The sequence below is a fragment of the Ixodes scapularis genome, unplaced genomic scaffold, assembly GCF_016920785.2.
Source record: "Ixodes scapularis isolate PalLabHiFi unplaced genomic scaffold, ASM1692078v2 PGA_scaffold8__174_contigs__length_109621045, whole genome shotgun sequence".
Classification (NCBI taxonomy): Eukaryota; Metazoa; Arthropoda; class Arachnida; order Ixodida; family Ixodidae; genus Ixodes; species Ixodes scapularis.
In genome coordinates this window covers 46,766,510-46,779,522 of record NW_024609883.1, presented here as the reverse complement: position 1 = coordinate 46,779,522, position 13,013 = coordinate 46,766,510, and positions in this window count along the sequence as shown.

Genomic DNA, 13,013 nt, shown 5'->3' with positions numbered 1-13,013 from the left:
TTTCTTTTCGTACGTTTGTTAGTTTGTGCACGGGATTGTGACCCAAAATTGGAGCGAGCAAGCCAAAAGGCACGACGGCGCAAAGCAGCAGGGACTGGGTTAAAGAATTTTACATATATCCAATTTTTTGGACTGCACAATTAGTTCACATCTCTCACCCACCATCAAACAACTTCTCACTCAGTGTATCAATAACATGAAGAAAAAATAATACAGTAGAAATATTTCCACTTCTGTAGGTGATCAACCCAGTATAAAAGGCTCTGGATCAACCAATCGAGCGAGCACGGAAATAGAAACCGGAGCAGCTATCATCCAAGCATTTCAAACTTCGCAGTGTAGCAACTGCTGCCAGGCGAAAACAATAAAAATAAAGGAACAGCTGCACTGCGGGAAAAACTGGCTCCCACGCCACAATGCCAGATTGGAATTTTTTTTTTTTTTTTTCGCGGTGGTGCTTAGATACGTGTTCCCCACCAATACAAGCCTCGTCATCGTCCGTTCATTAGACCTAAGTTATAGAATTTATTGAGGTTTTTTGTGTCTTGTTTTTGTTCCCGAAATACCTGTCAACGTGCTCTTTGCATTACTTGACTGCGCGCTGTGTAGGGGCGTCGCGGTGTCACAAAGTCCCTAGATAAGAGCTTCCTACTAGTTGCGACATTTCTTGAGGCGCCGACTGCGTGGCGGTGCAGTTTTAAGGAAGCGAATGGCGGCGCACAGCAGAAGACTGAACGGAATGGCGCCATTTTGTTCCAGTGGAATCTGCTTCGTCATTTGTATACATGCCTTGAACCTACGTCACATGACGACATTGAACACCGGTAACACCCATGGTGGTGGTTGAGTCGATGGTGATTCGCGGCAAGAGCCTTGGTAAACTGCGCCGCGCTCGGTTGTAGCAATTGCTAAGTGCCCCGCCCAGCGTTTCGTCGGCATGCCCCGCGACAGAGTAATCATCAAGTTAGAAAAAGTACGAGCAGCAGGAAAGGAATGCGGGCGCGCATTACTGAGTTTGCGGACGGATTTCATAGCGGCGAGCGACCGCACTTTTCTACCGTTGTTTACGTTGGTGCATACCTTTGCATCTGCTTTCTCCGTTCGTGTGGATACCCTTGGCCTTTCGTTTCATCACGCCGTTTCCACGCTTCAAGCGCACATTTGGGCTGTTTGCCCGGCCAGACGGCGATCGGTCAGCGGCGCCGCCGTGTGCACGCTCACAGAGACGCCGCCGCCGGGGCATCGGCTTGTGCCGTCTGCGACACGATTGCCTTTGCAAGGAGCGAAAGTGTGCACGTGAGCTGCTTAGGAAATATAATTTAAACCTTGATACAAGGAGAGTCGTCTTGTTCAGTATTTTTTTTTCTCCTTTTTTCAGGGTTTAGATTATGACGGTAACCTTACTTTGCTTACCAGTACTTCGCAAGATCGTAAATGTTTTACTACAAGCAGTTCCTTGAGCCGTCCGTCACAATTAAAAGCGCGCAATGAAAAAAAAAAAATTTTTTTTTTTTTGCCGACAGGATGGTTTTTTTTGCGTCAAAACTTCGTTGGCGACATATGGAAACTTTTTGCTCATAGCGCAATCGCACCCACGCTAGCAGCCGCCTGCCGCTCCTTTTATAACGTCACATTTCTCCATATCGCTAGCAGGGAATCCCGATGGACAATGCCCCGACCAAAGCGATAGGGCCATTGTCTCAACGTACAGCTATGCCTTTCCTTCTCCCTCAAACACCGCCATTCGCGTTAACCACACCCGCGCCGAGGGGCCAGACGTCCTTCGTCGCTGTGTCGCCATCGAAGTCCGGACGGAGGAAGAGGATAATCCATGCGGTAAGGGATAATCCCACAAACGCACCAGAAGCTAGGAGAAGGCGGAATCTCTCCAAGGCTGTCGGGACGAACTTCGTCGGTCAACTCAATAATCCTTCGTTGGAGGCCACGTTGGCGACCCCAAGGCGCCTCTCGCTTTGCTTCCGGGCACAGCTGACCGGAGCCATCCGCTTATTTGTGTACTCTTGTCCCCGGCCACTTAATAAACGTATCCGGTGTGGGCGACGAAAAAATAATAAAACGCTTCAACCTGTAAATAGTAAAAAAAATAAATAAATAAAAAAAAATAGAGGGGCGGCAAAACGAGAATGTGTGACTGCTACCACTTATATCCTAAATATATTATATTGGCGTGGCGACGGCAAAACAACGTTTTCGCCGATACTGGGGCGCCCTTGTGAAAAGTGTCTATACTCCATTTCACTAAAACCGTGCAGTACAGCCAAAGTTACAGGGGAGAGAGCATGTGCTAACCTGTTTACGAGGAGGGAACGGGGGAACGGGATTCCCTCTTCCCCCTTTCCCTCCTCTTGAACAGCTCAGGGGTACACTCGCTCCTGTAGCTTTGGCTGTACTGCACAGTTTTAGTGAGATGGGGTATAGTCACGCGATAACGCAGTGCATGCGCACTTAATAATACTAGTAATAATACTATTAATAATATAATAATTATACATTTTTATTCATAGTAATAAACAAATACAAATACAGGTCTGCGTGAGCCAAGGGAGGCTTATGTTGCATGACCTTGCGGTACAGCCCATTCCTTGCAGAAATAGCAGGTAGCAGCATAACTCACTAAATATCAACTGTAGATTTATCACTTGGGAATATCATGTAATAAATTTTTTCAGACTCTTTTTGAACCCATGGTTAGAATAAGTTATCTGGTAGCTCATTAAAAATCTTCGGCACGTAAAATTACCTAATGCTTTCCCCATAATGAGTATAGATACGAGGAATTTCAAAGCCGAGTAGTGTTCTAAATATACGTGGGGCCAAACTCTCAGTTTTAAAATCACTGCATCAAAAGTGACAAAAAACAACCGCCTGAATAAATAACGAATAGAAACAAGGCAATTTGAGTAAACTAAATAAGTTATCACCTGAGGTGTTGAAGTAACACTTTTCAACATCCCCCTCAGAATGCTATCAATTCTGACGTGCCATTGTCGAAAGCAGTTAAAAAATAGAGTGACACCATACCTAAGGACACCACACCAAAGAGTGCATGAGCATTTTTCTACTTGCAAACAGAAGGTACACCTTTAGGTTATGGAGCTAACAAGATACACTTGCGACCAACCTCCGATAGAGGCGTCCGCTTTCAAACGGCAAACGCTCCCCATAGTTTGAGTTGGACCCTCCCTACAATCTATATACAATCTAGGTAAACTCAGTTTTCCGAGGGACGTTTTTAGATTTCATTTGTTTATATGACTACTCTGGGCCCTGACTTGATGTGATATAATGATAATTAAAATGACACCGCCCCGCCAACGTGCTCGCATTTTTAAAATAGGAGAGCAAGTATACTGCCGTTCCCGTTGCTCAATTCACTCGGGAATTAACCAAGCTCGATATGTCTGTATGAAAGAATCAGTTAATTTGGCAGTTCTTGCTTTCCCGAAGAGTTTCATTACAACACCCATATACTTGTCTTTTCATGGCGATATATATATATATATATATATATATATATATATATATATATATATATATATATTTTTTTTTTTTTTTTTAAGGCGAGAATTCCAAGCTTGTAGTTTTATCTTAGGCAGTTGCTCCTGCTGATCGAGAGTTCTCCGAGATGCATTTTTCAAGGAAGAGTTCACGCTTGCAGCCTAGTCGCGGAATTGTTGTACATAACAAAAAACTGGGAAGCAAAACATAAAGCGAAACAAAGGGCAAATGAACACAGATACGGTATGTAGAAACGATGTGAAAAAGTTGAAAAAAGAGGGCCAATTTCCGAGCGAAAATGAATCGGCGAGATGAGATCACGATGGCGCATGCCATTTCTAGTACTCGAGACATGGGAACCGGGACTCGTAGCCGGTTGCCTGCGGGCTGCGTCTCGGCGAGTCGCGGGCCGCATGCGGTCCGCGTGTTTGAGACCCCTGATCTAGGCTATCACGAACAATAGGCGAAAGAAGCGATGCCGCCGGCATGATCCTTTCCTCGTTATGTCATCACTAAGTATCGAAGCCGATTTTATATAAAGGCATTTTGTCTCGTTTATAGTCGTTAGAAAACAGTTCCGATAACGCGTCTTGCTCTCTTTATGGCGCACAAAACAAACACTATTGGCCTCGAGACCCGGATTAGACTGTATGGAAGCGCGCTTTTGTTTATCTATGGTTCTCTATGAGGCATGGGGTGATTCTAAGGACATTGAGGCACCCTAGGTGATTCCATCTGTCCACAATGCGGGTGGAGACAAAGCATCCACACCAGCGGCACAGAGCACGGGCAAGGGTACAGAGCACGAGCTCTTAGCACTTGATCCCAGTGCGCGAGCGCTGCATTGGCGTCTCCCATGGGTTCGGCCTCACGTGCGTAGCATTCCTTTTGCTCCAAGTAAGTGTAAAACAAAGCGTAGTTCTGATTTTCACCGTATGAGCCGTGTCGATCGAATCTCGGGGCGAATAGTCGTGGGCGAAGAGCGCAGTCGAAGCTCCGCCTCCAGCGCGAGCTTTCTCGTCTTGAAAGCGGAAGAGTGCTCACGCAGCTGTAGGGAGTATTCACTGGACGCCATATTTGTGGGTGCTGTTTAGAGCGCAAGCTCAGAACGAGCTAACATCAATAGGTTGCTAAGACCGGCACTCTTGATGGTGCGGAATGCACGTTGCAAAAGAACTGTGGAAGCTCGCCGTCAGCACGCGCTCAGCATTCGCGCACACAGCTATGGCCGACAGTGAATACTCCCTATACAAGTAGCCAAAGTACACTCTAGCCAAAGCGCTGCGAAAGACAAAGAGCGCGTGATGGAGGCACTGACTGTAAATGCCACTAAGATGGCCGCAATGCCATCAAAAGCATCTCTTTTTTTTTTTCTTTTTTTTTTTTTAAGGCGAGAAAAACAACTTTGTTCTGCGACGTGCCGGGATCGTGGATTTGTACAAATTCGTTTTGTTAAACGTCTCACTTTCTTCAGTTATTCGTCGTTTTGTTACATGTCATTCGTAATGATTGGATGCAAAAAAAAAAAAAAAAGAAAAAGAAAAAAAAAGAAAAACTGACAATTTTTTTAACACTAAAATTGTTGCACTACCCCTACAAATGGGCGGTGCAAGGATATTCAGTTGGAATGTGTTTCACTTTACACGAGTTTACTGGCGCTCGTGGGACCCAGGTATACTCGCACGCAACACCAATGACCGAGAAACCTCTTCGTTGCAGTGTAATTTCAAGGATAAAAGCGAGCGTGTTCTTTCAGTCTATCCTTCGCAAAACTTGATGACGTAGCGTGGGGGTCGCAGTGTTGGTATAGCCCCCAGTGATAATATTTAAATGCGGCTCATAGATTGAACCCGAGCATCGCGTGAGCACTCGATTTGGACTCGTGATAATCGATAGCTCGACAAGCATTCGGGTATAGTGGCTCGTGTGTCCGATCGCGGCAATCACGACGCCGAACCCAAATAATGTCTGAAACTCAGCGCGTGTCCTGTGCTTTGCCAACCTCAGCGTGTGGCTATGATCCACGGGATACGGCCCATTCGTCACATGTCGATTCGTCATAGGGCAACTGGTAACAGGCCCGTTCGTCACAGCGGAACACTGGTCATAGGGTGATTCGTCACGCTGGCAGTTCGTCACACAACGACTTCAAGATTGTTAAACGTTTTTTTTTTTTTTTCTATCTTGTTTTCTTAGGAAAGTTACGAAAGGGGGCCACTTAATTAAATCCGTACAAGGCCAGTGAGGTTGACTACGGGAAACAAAAGCATGTCCCAATGACCCCAAGTTAAGGCAGCATGCAGCCTTTAGCCTGCATGTTGTCTTATCGGGGTCACCTTTCTTACAAAAGATTTTCGAGAACATAAAGTTTACAATAGAAAAAAAACCACCGAACGCGATTCTTTTTTTTTTTTTTTTTTTGTGTGTGCCCTGTTTCAGGGCTTATTATGCCGGTTGCCCTCCGATTACAAAAATATCACGAGTCTCGATTTCTAAATGGAGGTAGTTACTACTAAGAGAGGTGGCGATATGCTTCTTCACGAAGGACATTCATTAAGGTTTACGGAACTACGTTGTATTGGGCCTGCCGGCGAAGAGCACTTTGTAAAACTAAAATAGTCACCGATCACGCCAAGACTCGTGTAATCTCTTATTCAGGAGACCATACGCATGCATTTACAACACCAAGATAAACGTGCTTGGGTTCGTCATGAGATGAAGGAAAAAGCTGGTATGTACCGAAATCTGTTCCTGCTCTTGTATTCCCAAAACAAGGTCATTAATGTCCTTTATTCCAGTGGTAGGCCGTCTATCACCACACCAAATGCTTCTGGCTGCGGTTGCCTGTGTCAGTGACGACACTTCTTTGCAGATTCCCGCACCGCCAACACTCCGGTGCACCATCCGCAAGCAAAGGCAGCGGCCGAATTTCGAGTACAGCGTATCATCTTGCAGAGCCGACATACGATCGAATGCCCACAGAGTTCAAAGTAAAGTGTATTGCAGCGAAAAATCACAGTGCGCGACATATTATGAAAATAATGACTGTTTTATTTGCATGCAGACCACAGCCAAAAAAAGACTCCTTTCTCCTCCACGATAGCGGAGAGGGCGACGGCGAAAGAATCCTGATCTTTGCTACCGAGCGCAACTTGAGCTGTCTGGCTCACGCGACTACGTGGTTCGCGGACGGGACCTTGAAAGTGACCCCGGCACAGTTCTACTAACTGTATACGGAGCATGCCACAGTCAACGGCGTGGTAAAGCCAATGGTTTACTGCTTGCTGCCCAACAAATCTGAAGCTACCTACAGAAGGTGAGCATTCAAGAGCTCTGATAAACGTATAAAACGAAACGCTCGGTGGTCCTATTATTGGATATGTGTTTAAACACTTCAAAATATGTTCGCTCGTTTTAAGGTTTTTCGACGTCGTTCTGAGTCACATGGGGGGCCAAGTGCCTTGAAGTGGCTTACACGGACTTCAAGATAGCGGCCATCAACGATACAGGGATGTTTTTTTCAGTTCAGACAATTCAGATGACGAGTTTGCTATTCTGGTATGCGGCATTCTATCTATACGTCTTATTGTTGTCTTCAGGTAAGCCAATTGGTTACTTTATTTCTTGTTGATTTTCAAATTGGAACGCATCCAGCATTGGCCTTCTTGCCAATCGCCGACATTCCCGAGGCCTTCAAGGAACTTCTCGAGATTTTCCCCACCGATGCCTTACTCGTGGCGGACTACTTCGAGGACGTGTATATCGGGAGACCCCGTCGAAACGGCTTGTCGTCGGCCACCTCCCCTCCTCTGGTTTGGTCAGTCATAGAATCAACACTAGCAGAAAGGCCAACAAGGACGAACAACAGCATCGAAGCGTGGCTACGGGGACTGCACGTAAGAACTGACCCAATCCTCTGAGAACTTGGACGCTTTCTGTAGTACATTTTTGCATTTGTGGCTCAAAATTTCAGTAGGTTGCCCACTCAAAAAGCTTTCTCCACGAGTGTGTGTGTTCTTTTTTCTTTTTATCTTTGACAGAGATGAAGCTGGCTCAAGCAGAGGGCGGCACGACATCTTCGACGGTGTCCAAGAAGCACGACGACAGCGAGCGGCGTCTTCAAATCATTGTGAGCCGCTACAATGGTCGCAATCGTCTAGAAACCCTGAGGGTGGCAGCTCGGAATATCACTTTTTAATTTTTTTTTATTTCGCTCAATAAATCTGTTGTTTTCTAAGTACAACGATGACTTGTTTGGATGTTCCCTCTCTTTAGTAAAATTAAATATACCGTACTAATCTTTATTGCTTGCACAGCCAGGTGAACATATGTTGGGCAAATTCAAATATCCGGTTCGCACAGTGACAAACGTTCCTAGGGACAAATTCCCCTATGACGAATGTTCCGCTGTGACGAACGGGCCTATTACAAGTTGGCCTATGACGAATGCGGACATGACAAACGGGCCTACACCCATGATCCACACTGGCGGCATATCATCGGCTCCAGACCACTCGGCCGCTTGTTCTGACTGCGAGTTAAGAGAATAAACGCTGTTTTTTTTTGTTTTTTTTTTTTTCTGCGACGTTTATTTTGTGCGGAGAAAAACGAACGCGTGTTTGATTGGTCATAAACGTGCAGGGATTCGTTCTAAGCCAGGGGTTTCAAACACGCGGCCCGCAGGCTATCAGCTTCGAGTCCCGCGGTTCCAATGTCTCGACCGCATGGCATGCGGCGTAGTGATCTCGTGTCGTCGATTCATTTTTGCTCGAAAAGTACCTCTGCTCTTTTAGCGTATTCACATAGTTTAAACTTATCCGTGTTCATTTGCCCTTTGTATTGTTATATTTTTTTGCTTTCCAGCTTTTTGTAATGCAAGAGCGAGCTATTCGTTGAGGGATGCATCTCGGTTGCGCGATCTCTCGATCAACAGGAGCAACTGCCAAAAATAAAGCTAAAAGCTCGGGATTCTCGACTTCAAAAAAATAGAAAATAAATATCACCATCAAAGAAGCCACGAAACGATTTTTGTACCTTCGCCAATTACTACTTAATATCACTCACCAACGTTAATAACTGAATAAACTTGACTTAGTTTTTCTTTCTAGGCAATGGGCAGTCGCTAAAAAAATTCGAGAAATATCTATATGCATCGTCTATCCCCTCAAATCTAAGCCAGAACAAGCGGCCACGTGGCCTCGTGCCAATCCTATGCCGTTAAACGGCTCCAGGAATCCAGGAATTGTTACGGCTATTCTCATCATTGCAGTGGGTGGACACGAGCCACGATCCGAGTGTCCGCCGAGGCATTGACTGTTACGAGCCGAAGTCGAGTGCCCACGCAGTTGTCGTGTCTAATCTATAAGCCTACACTCAAATGAGTTTGAGACCACTGTACTGATACCCCTGCCAGACGGGCACGTTAAATGACATTTGAGCAAAATGACATTACAGCTCGGCCAATCCGCGTGTTTAATAAGCCACGCTGCGCGTGCACCCGCCACATGCAGAACTATAGCATCACGAGCTGATTCGCCGAGCGATGAATGACATTCGATCAAAATGACATTTACCTTCCCGTCTGACGTGGGTATAGGCCGTATTCGCGCAAAATACAGAATTTGTTTTACCACCCCCTTTATGGGCTAGTTTTGATTTCGTCTTGAAAGAGCAACATATAATTGTTTTTCTCTTTATATCCAACGGTCGCATTATGAATTGTATTTGAAATGAATACGCGTATCTTGAAATAGATCCGACTTCTGTGTGTAAAGTGCATCAGTTTATTCAGTGCGACTTAAAACTCTGTTCATGTTCATCGCAGAATAAAAAATCTATTATATTTCTCCTTATTCCTTATTTTACTCTTCTATGCTTTGTCTTACTTTCATACAGCTTTTTGTGTTTTTATTTGACTCTCCGCATAGCTGGGTAGTCTAAAACACAAGAAAACATAATAGTCCCAGAGTGCCAGGCTTCTGAACGGTACGTCCCTACGGTGGGTTTGTACGATTGACGTATGCGAGCCATGTCTGAAGAAGTCAACTAGAGGTGACGATACGTGGGGAGAAACAATTTCAGAGTAAAAGTAACGCAATATTTTGGCTCGATAGCGTTCTGAACAGTTTGTAGTCGTAGATAGTAGTAATAGGGACTTTTAGCGATCCGCTACCGTGTTTCGCGTACCGCACTACCGGAGCCTCTGAAGCATGCTTTTAAGGGCGTGCCTCGATGATACCTTGAGTGGACGGTAGCGCAGTACGCGGAACACGGTAACGGACTGCTAGAAGTTCCCAATATCAATGTAGAATTCCATTCTAACGGAACCTAACTCAGAATTCGCCACCGTCCGAAGCATGCGCACTTGCGCCGCCGAACAACTGCGCGTTTCAGCACGTGTCAACGCGTTATGATCCCCCCCCCCCCCCCCACACACACACACACACATTATCTGGCACCCCCAAAAAATTGTCGTTAGATGGCTGTCCATTTTTCCACGACTCTCATTCTGCGTATGTATGACGGTTTATGAGTTGATGGGAAACTCTCGTACATTAAGATTGATCGAATTCGCTTGGCTTCTTTCGTGCCTTTGTCAGACTGGCACAGTCTCCGGACCCCCTGGTATCGATCGGCAAGCTTGGGAGAATGAAACAAACAAGGGCTCGAGATTGAGTATGATAATTGAGCTTAAAGGTGTCGCACTAAAAAGGGCAACGAGGATGTCTTATTTTTTTTTTTTTTTTTTTAAGACAAATAAATTTTGGTATGAAACTATCACGATACTTATGTTATGAAATTTCTGAAATGCTGTCATAAAGAAAGAGAAAGCAAGTGACTGCAAAGCAAGTGGGAGCCTTCCGGGAGCCGCGAACGAAAGTGTACGTCCACACGGCCACAGGCGGTCACTGGCGGTCACACGACAGCACGACAGTGACCGCGTAGCCTCCGCCGTGCATTGGGAGCGGCCGGCGCTTGGAAGACGGTGACATCACGATGTAGGGGACGCCCCGCTTCTTAACACTGTAAAGTCCCTTCATTATTAATTTTACAAGTAACGAGAACCAATCCAAATGACGGGGCCCATTCCGCTGAAACAAAATGGCGTCATTCCGTTCAGTCTTGTGCTGTGCACCGCCATTCGCTTCCTTAAAACTGCACCGTCAAGCAGTCGGCGCTTCAAAGAATGTCGCAGCTTGTAAGAATTGCTCTTATGTATCAGGTACCAGCACTATACGTAATGCGTTTTCTTTTTTTTTTATATTGAGCCTTTCAGCTAGAAGACTGCTAGAAGAAAAGCGGTATTGATACGACAATTAATAACCTAAAAATAGACGTCAAACTGTCTATCAATTAGGGATGGTTTTATATATTCCGATTAAATTTTACAAGACGTCACTGCAATCACTGTTCAAATGTATAAACTCAAAAGCGCAACAGAGCCCCGTCATCTGCAGTTTAAAAGCGCGCACGAAAGGGACCCCGAGTACATCGCGTGACTAGCGCCATGTTTAAAAGCGCGCAGAGAGCGACGACGCGCGACCGAGCGCAGAGCCGTCAAAAGCAAGCGAAACACGGCGGCGCGCCGCAAGAGCCGTCACGACAGCACGCCGGCGTCGCTAGTGCGACCGTGCGCCCATTTCACCGCGTAGCGCGAAGGCGCACAACCGTCACGAGCGCACTGCGCCGCTCGTAGCGCCATCTGTACTCTGACAAAGCAACTCAAATAGGTGTCCGCGGTGTCCGCGTCCTTGGTGCGCCCGTCTGCCCCGTCTTCCCCACTCCACGCGACAGCGCGCTCGTAGCGCCATCTGTACTCCAACGAAGCAACTGAAATAGGAGCCCGCAGCGCCCGTGCCTGCTTCCCGGCGCGCGCCCCTCCGCGCACCTCGCCATTGGCGCTCCGCAATAGCCCCTCCCCCTCCCCTCTCCCAGGCTCCTCCCCTCTTTTTAGGCCACGCCAGCGGCAGACCAGCGACATCTTTACCTCCCCGTCCCCCCCCCCCCCCCCCCCCCCCCCCCCCCCCACACACACACACACTGCGAGCGTCTGGGTTCGAAACTATTAATGGCCAGTTCTAAAGGATGGTACTTACTTGAAGTGGGAGCTGGAATTCTACGAGGTACCAGGAGACACTTACTAGCGGGCAACGAAGCACGGTGCCTGTGGGGGCGGAGTCTAGGAACGCTACTGATTAATATTGTGACAGGCGATCAGTTATGATAGCAGACGAAACTTCGACTCGTTTGTTCAGAAGTTCGCGGTGATATTTTATTAGCCCTCGTTACAGCACACCAAGGATCTTAGGCAGTGAAATTCACATCACGCAGGCTCGTCCGTCGTAGTCAAATGAGCGCAGTCGACGATGAGGTGTAATGAGCTACTAAGCTTCACAAAGAAAATGCGCGTGAGAAAGAGTGTTGAGGAAGTCCAAAACACCGATCCAGCAGACGCACGTACGTACGTTTACTCCGGACTTCATGAACCCGACGGCGCAAGATCAAAGAGCACCGCCGCCATCGCCACCCGGTTTTCTCTGCACTTTGCGCGACGACGGCACTGCAACGGAGGGCACTCGCCTCGGCGTTAACAATCCGCGAAATAGATTAATTTCCCACTCTTGAAGCCATTCCAAATGATAAATGAAAATACCTCGGCGTTGTTGAACATCTGACGACACAACCAACAGAACTGTGCCGCTGGCTGCGTAAGCCTGACACAAATGTGCCGAGCGCCTGCTCGGCACCGTTGTTGCTCGTGAAAGCCTGCTTATTTGTAGTTGAGACGATGATTCCACATCTTTCGTGGTGCTTGCAATAACTTCGAAGGGCAGGGGAACCTTCTCACGAGTACGTTGAAGACACTCAACACCGGAGCCACCAAAGCAATCGCACGAACCGTCGCCATGTTTGCTTCTTCTTCGTCACTCGCGGCGCGGTCAACTCGTCGCGAGATGTTTTCTGGCTCGGCTAGATGAAAACGAACAACGGCAAAGTGGCGTATGGACACACGGCTCTCACATTACGGGCACTATACTCACATACCGCGGTAAACAGGACCGATGCCGGCGAAACGGCAGTCGGCACACCAGCGAAGAAGCCCTCAACGGGAACCGGCGGTGCAGGCCGACGCAGCCCCCCCTCCCCGTGAGCGTCTGGGTTCGCGATTATTGTTCGCTTTTGCTCCTTGCGGTCGAGGCTAAAAAGAGCACTTCCGGACAAAGGTCTATAGCTAGCGCCACCTATTCCCGACGGCGCAGGCAATACAAATTTTTTTCGACACGAACCTTCTCAGCGCTTTGTAGCAAACCAACAAAATGACGGGAAGAACCACTGATCTTGAGATCAGTGGGAAGAACGCCGTGTTGGAAGCATAGAGTTATTACAATGTACGCTAGAGGTTCAACTGGCGCTAGTGTCTATGCGACTTCCGGGAGGCAAATTGAAGCAGACAGCAACCAGTCTACTTTTGCGGTGCTCCTGTGCATTCCTAT